The following is a 7,462-nucleotide window of genomic DNA, read 5'->3' as shown; positions in this document are numbered from 1 at the left end:
AGTTTAGTGGCCATATCAGAAGTAGCCAGAGATCTTATTCTGATCAAAAGCCTCAGTTTACCCTGTGATGTTAGTGCCCCCAGTGTATGAACTGAAAGGAATTTGTGAACAAAATCTACCATGTTGGCAGTTCATAGAAGCTTCTGTTATGTGCAGTCTTGTAGTTTCTGGTGGTCACATTCATAATCCACAGCTCCAATGCTTCAGCCCATTGACATCCTGACCAACACAGGTCCCATTCATGCAGCTGTAAGGGACGATTCAGATGATGTGTTTTCCTTGTCATCTCCCTTGGTTTTCAGTTATACATAATTATATCGACAAGGATAACCACTTTATTTGTAACTTCAAAAGGGCCCCAACAATATAAGGTGGACAACACTAAAGGAAGAAGCTTGTTCTCACTTTTGTTCTCCATGCTTTTCCTCAGTGCAAACATGTTTTTGCAGCTCTTTTGAATTTTACAGACTGCCAACTGCTCATGATTGTGTTTTCTGAGTGTGTCTGGTAACTTCTTTATTAAAAAAAAATCTACTATAATTCCTTTTACATGTCCAAAGATAACTTTTTTTTTCCTCACAGAAAACACCCTAAATTGTGCAAAAATAGGAAGCCAGGTATAAGAGACACATCTGTCACTGCCTTCTCCTTTCTCTTCACCAGCAAACCAACAAGTTGGTCTCATCTCCTCCATCCTCCCATCTCTTCAGTTATCCCAATGCAGCTACAGCTTTAAGTCTGTATTTGTTTTTCATACCCTTTGCCTCTCCCTGACACTCTCTACCCAGGCTGCTGGCTAAGATGTTCTAAGACTTCCTGATGGTTTCAGAGAGCTTTTTTTAACTCCTCATGTTCTTAAAAGCCTTATTGCCAATATAGAAACCCAGCCAATATAGAAACCCTTTTCCCTTGGCTTCATCTTCTCTACCACCACCCCATATTGTGTTCAGCAGCCTATAAAGACTGTATCTTCTGCAACCAGCACTAAAAATGCCCTGCATGGTCAACTATGGGGTAAAGCATGAAGCCCCCAAGGGAAGTTGTGCTTCACTTTGATGTCTGTTGTGACTTTAATGCTGTGAAGCATTTCAGTGTACCCCGTGTCTAGAAGGCATTATAACAAACAAAAGTGTTTTGCTGCAGTAACTCAATCAGTTGGTTATTCCTAGCGCTATTGCAAGTTCAGTCAATGTCAGGCCACTGTGGCTGGCATGGGGTGATTATGCAAATAAACCCCAGAATTACCAAATTGTAATCACAGCACAAACACTATCAGCACCTGATTCATCAATCACTCCCTTATTAACTGCTCTGATTAGTATGAGCTGCGAGAAAACCCTCTGGGTTTCATCTACATCTAAATACAGTCATAATTTAGGTGGTCCAATATTGGAGCCATCAGGTTCACACAGTTACTTCATAAATAAAAGGAAAAGACAGCATGCCATCTCCTGCAGCATTAGGCAGGTTAGAGATATATCACAAAACAAATAAATAGCCTAACGTACCTGGTTTTATCACTGCTGCTGTTTGGAAGCTTTCTTTCACTATTAAATTTATCTGCTGCTACTGTAAACTGGGTGATATGTCCCAGAAACAAGCTGCTTTTTGTCTTGGGAATCTTTAGTGGTTCCAAAATGGGATGTGGATGCCAGATTCCTTGGCCTCAGTGAATTCCAGTTGCTCTTCTGCTTTTTTTTTCCCCTCAGTTTCACAACGAATTATTTTGCTTGATGCAGTCTATTGTAAATCACTGCAAAACAAAAAAAATGTATGTTCAATGAATAAATACCTAAAAAAATATAGGCATGCACATAAATCCTCATATACATTGCTGGGATTTTCAGCATGGTACTAGAGAGAAAGAATGATTCTTAGTGAAATAAGCAGTAATTCCTAGTGAAATAGTTGTCTGCCAAGTTACTGTGATATTTTCTGGATTCTGGGATTAGAAGTGGATGTACATACACCGTTCTCGACAAACTCGCTATGAATAACTCTCACGTATTCCAGACATAAAGTTTTTGATGACCATGGAAAAACATGTACAAAACCAAGACAAAAAATGCATATCAAACATTTTTAATTGCTTGTGGATTGAAAAAGATTTCAGGTTACTTCATCTCTTTAAAAATCCAGGGATATTTTATTCATTGACCTACCATTCCCTTTCCCTGCTAGACAGCTGATGTATGTGATTTGTGTATCTGGGGTAAGTTGGTTTAGCTGAGAATTTTAGAGGGAATCAAAGGGCAAAATGTGTTCTGACACTTAATTTTACAAGTACATTTGTTCTGCCAAATAATTAATTCTTTAAATTCTTCCAAAATGGGAAATCGTGCTTTCTGGCCCTTAAGCAGGCTTGTTATTCCTACCCATAGAGTATGAAAAATAACAGCCTTTTTTTGCAGCTATCAGTCCATGTGACACCTCTAATTTACAGCATTGGTAAATACAAATGGAATTAATGCCAGGTAAGGTTTCCAAAGGGCCTGGGAATTGGATATGTTTTCAAAAGACTGTTGACCAAGGATCACAAACTAATCTGTTTAAGGGACATGCCTGGCACACTGTCCTGAACGCAGCGGTGTTGAACTCAGCAGTTTAACATGTCTGGGTAAGCACTGGCAGGATTCACCCCTCCTTAAGTGTCTATATTTTTACAGAGCTGTCTGGACATGTAGGAACAAGTTCTAACCATAACTGACTTATTTACATTGCTCATGCCAATCAAAACGTTAAAGAACTTGGGATATTTAGCACCCCCTTATCTCTTTGTCTGCACATATTGCAATCCACACAAAAGAGGGATTAACTCTTTACCCCTTCTTTCCCGTCCTTTTTCTTTCTTTGCTTTAATTATTTTACATTTTCAATTCATTCTTTTCAGCATCTTTAGATGTAGGGAAGGAATTCTTTACTGTGAGGGTGCTGAGGCGCTGGCACAGGGTGCCCAGAGAAGCTGTAGTTGCCCCATCCCTGGCAGTGTTCAAGGCCAGGTTGGACACAGGGGCTTGGAGCAAGCTGCTCCAGTGGAAGGTGTCCCTGCCCGTGGCAGGGGCTGGAAATGGAGGAGCTTTAAGGTCCCTTCCAACATGAACCATTCCATGGTTCCACCATTCTATGGTTCTACCATTCTATGATCTTTCTGAATTAGTAGGCACAGCTCATCACAAGCCACAGACTTTCTGTAGACCAAAGTTACCAGGATTTCTGTGCTGAAATCAGTCATAGACATGATCATATCATTAGACAACATTCCCATTGTCTCTCTTGTGTCTTTTTTAGTTCATACCCAAATTAAAAGTGCAGGAAGAGTAAATAAATTATCCTAAATCCTGAAAAATCATAAAGTGGTGAAAAATTAGATTGATTTCCAATAGATTCACAGCAATATGAATCATAGAATCACAGAATGGTTTAGGTTGGAAAGGACCTTAAGATCATCCAGTTTCAACCCCCTGCCATGGGCAGGGACACCTCACACTAAAGCATGTTACCCAAGACTCTGACCAACCTGGCCTTAAACACTGACAAGGATGGAGCATTCACAACTTCTTTGGGTAACCTGTGCCAGCACCTCACCACCCTTTAAGACTATTATGTCATATTAGAATGGTTTAAGTGAGAAAAAGAGCTGTTATGAACTTAAATGACTTACAACCTGATGGATTCCTGTCTCTTCAGCACAGTTTCCTTTTCCACAGCAATGTGAATTCCTGACAAATGTTCACTGTGTGCCTGCCATGACCACAATTCTCCTGCACTGGCTGCTGCCACTCAGACTATTGTAGAGTTGGCAATTCCTTCTGAGGGCTAGAATTTTGCATGTGGCCTTATTGAATTGGACTTCATTTTTTCCAGATGACTTTTCCAATCTGTCAAGACAGTTTTGGACATCAGTCCTGTGACCTTGCTTGTTCACATGGATGGCAAATGCCATCAGTCTGTAGAATCGCAAAGTCATGAATTAAAACCTTGACTGATACCTGTGCTACAGCAGGCTTATGCTTTTATTTCCTACTGCATTGTTCTGGTCTGATACTTCTCAAAGAATAGTTATTAATGCTTTGCTATTTTCCAGTCAAACACAGCTATAATAAATAGTAGCATTATCTAATCCTTCTTTCCCAAAATTGCATAGGAAACTATCTAGTGAAATAATGTCCAGACCTTAAGTCATAATATTTGACATCTATGGGTTTTTTCCTCTCCTTCAGGCCTATTGCTTTGTCAAAAAGAATAAGAAATCCAATTTCTTCAACACAGCTTGTTATTTAAGAAGAAATAAGTGTTTGGCTGTTATTCATCCCTCACTTGTCTTTTTCACTCTTACAGACCAAGTATTTATTTCAATATTATTCTGAAAACTGAAATCATGCCAACTCACTGCATCACCTCACCCTTCTTTCCAAAGGTTGCATTGCATTAGTCTTTTGCCATCTCCCTTCCCACTCAGTGTCCTCAAAGGTCACTAGATGGGTTATTTCAACTAGCTCTCAGAATACACATGGGTGGATGTTGTCTAGGGCAGATCATTAGAATCACCTATCTTTTATTCTCCCATTGTAACCTAACTTCTTTTCAGTCATGTCCATTGTGCCAAACACCCAATCACTTCTGAGACAGCATTATTCTTTGTGTCTTTGCCTAACATCCTCCTCTGTCTTGAGATGAGGCGCAACTACGTCATGGACATTTATCTCATTCTTCTTATCAGATGCTTTCTATTACTCTGCCCAACTGATTTTTGTCCCTCTATATCTGTGTTTGTCTAATAAACTTGTCAGTAATGTTTTGATGAACTTTCTGAACCCTGTATATTTTTTACCTGTCTCTGAGATCCTTAAAGGTCTGCTTGGCCAAATAAGTATACAAGGTAAACCAAATAAGGTAGTCTGCATGCCTTCTTTAACAAAACTTTCTTAACACATTGCCAGTTCTCCACAGTTTTTCTCTTTAAAATAGTTCCCTCCTGGGTCTTAACTACTTCAGTTTGAGAAATGCATTTTTCTGAAGGCCATTATCAGTATCTGGCCTTCTTTTCCAGACCCAACCTTACTGTTTCAGTCTCATCCAAGCTGTCTTCTATCTTCATGTCCTCAGCCTGCTCCTACCTATTCTATTAAAAGTCATAACATCTCCTTTTCTCCTTGGTTGGATTTTTTTTTAGTTGCCCATCAAAATTTTATGCTTATTACAGTTCAGATTTTTCTGGGTTCTTTATATACAGTACCTGCTGTACTCTTCTTCCCAGACACGTCTGCATCAAAGAACTCCTGTCTCACATCCAACAGGTATGACTAATAGGTATCACTAAGACTAATTCTGTTAGTTTTCCATAAATGAATTCAAAGCTGTAAAGTGAATCTTTCACACCGAGAGCTGGAAGATGGTTGTGGCACATGCCAAAGATACAGTCAGTGTTTAGCAAAAGAGTGAGTTGTTGCTATACAAGAGACCTTTCACAGTATCACAGTATCACAGTAGGTTAGAGATTGGAAGGGACCTCAAAAGATCATCTAGTCCAATCCCCCTGCCGGAGCAGGAACACCTAGATAAGGTTACACAGGAACGTGTCCAGGCGGGTCTTGAATGTCTCCAAAGAAGGAGATTCCACAACCCCCTGGGCAGCCGTTCCAGTGTTCCGTCACCCTCACTGAGAAGAAGTTTCTTCTCAGGTTTAAGTGGAACCTCTTGTGCTCCAATTTGTATCCATTACCCCTTGTCCTTTCATTGTTTGCCACTGAGAAGAGCCTGGCTCCATCCTCGTGACACTCCCCCTTTATATATTTATATACACTAATAAGGTCACCCCTCAATCTCCTCTTCTCCAAACTGTAGAGACCCAGCTCCCTCAGTCTTTCCTCATAAGGGAGATGCTCCACTCCCTTAATCATCTTAGTTGCCCTGCGCTGGACTCTCTCCAGCAGGTCCCTGTCCTTTTTAAACTGAGGGCCCCAGAACTGGACACAATATTTCAGATGAGGTCTCACCAGGGCAGAGTAGAGGGGAAGGAGGACCTCTCTCGACCTACTAACCACCCCCCTTCTAATACACCCCAGGATGCCATTGGCCTTCTTGGCCACAAGGGCACAGTGTCGGCTCATGGTCACCCTGTCGTCCACCAGGACCCCCAGGTCCCTCTCCCCTACACTGCTCTCTAACAGGTCGTTCCCCAGCCTATACTGGAACCTGGGGTTGTTCCTGCCCAGATGCAGGACTCTACACTTTCCCTTGTTATATTTCATCAAGTTATTCCTTTCTGCAAGCATATCGGTTCTGGCACCCCTCATAAACACTAAACCCAAATCAAACATCAAAGAAAGCCAACTGGTGCACACAGAAGGAAAGGCTGCTTTCAGCAGAACTGAGCCCTTGCTGGTGCTGTTTTGGAGGTCATTCTCATCCCAGCTTTATAGGAAAGCCAAGGCTGTTCCAATTCCAGCATCAGCTCTGTTCTTGGGTACAGTTCTACATAGACTGTGGCCAAGCTCCACAGAGAAGAGCTTTTCGCTAGGTCATTGGCTGGATTGTTTATATTCCTTGTGGTTTATTTGTCTGCTTCATTAGTGCTCGAATCTCTTTGCGCTGTATTTTTTCTACAGGCTGAGTCCTGGATGTTTTAAAATCCTCTAGGAAATTTCTTGTACTGCTTCAATTAGAAGCTTTCTCCCATTTAGCTTATTTCAATGTAGGGCTCTGCATTCAGCTGACAGAGGAACAATAAAAGGAAAATTGGTTGGATCCTGCTATTTGGATAGGCTTAAAAGGTGAACGTTACTGATTGCATGGATTATCTCTTTGGTTTCTTTCCCATTCTGCATGCTCATCTGTATTATGCTCATCACCTTTCTGTCTGAGCAGTTCCTGGTAATGCATTAAGCTATGTGACTTGCATTATTTGCATGGCCGTACTGTTCTCATCTTTCCCCTTCCATTGTGTGCATGGAGACTTTTCCTGTTATTTTAACATTTACTGAAGACACCATCTCTATTAGACATATTGTTACACACTGGTGTTTAAAAAGTCAGGATCAAGGGAAAGAAAGACACCGGTCCTTAACTCAAGAGCCTCAATGACAGCTTTTTGCTGGGAACAAAAGGAGATTTATCCAATTCAAAGAAATTTGCACTAGAAGAGTAAAAGTATGAGCTGTAATTTTTGTTTAATGGATATTGTTGATCTCCATGATTCAGCCCAAACTGCTCTTCATATCAGAATCCAATCACTAATTTTGTATAATTACCCATAAATGTAAACCTCGTTTTGAAGCTTCAAGTTTACTTTCTGTTAGGCAAAGCACTGCTGCCTATGGATTTTGTTGGCATCTTGCACCTTTATCAGTATGCCATGCTTGTCTCTTCTCCTTGATTTCAATGCATCTAAAAAAAGTATCTTGAGTGAAGTGTCTACGATGATTCATGGTTGTGAGTGCCAAGAGTTAGAGGCAAGCACACA

At 40.8% G+C, this 7,462-nt stretch overlaps 1 long non-coding RNA gene across 1 annotated transcript; it reads right to left on the bottom strand.

The window, feature by feature from the left end:
- Positions 1–501: 501 nt before the first annotated feature.
- LOC133218758 (uncharacterized) lies at positions 502–3,846 on the bottom strand. Its single transcript, XR_009727259.1, has 2 exons — positions 3,662–3,846; positions 502–1,740 (listed from the first exon to the last, which is right to left on the bottom strand). It is a non-coding gene; the product is annotated as an uncharacterized LOC133218758 (long non-coding RNA).
- Positions 3,847–7,462: the final 3,616 nt, after the last annotated feature.

This window comes from Neopsephotus bourkii, unplaced genomic scaffold (genome assembly GCF_033783945.1).
Source record: "Neopsephotus bourkii isolate Nb327-2 ecotype Australia unplaced genomic scaffold, CSIRO-AGI_Nbou_v1 NB_121, whole genome shotgun sequence".
NCBI lineage: Eukaryota > Metazoa > Chordata > Aves > Psittaciformes > Psittacidae > Neopsephotus > Neopsephotus bourkii.
The sequence above is the reverse complement of the archived record's forward strand: the minus strand, read 5'-3'. Positions and strand labels throughout refer to the sequence as shown.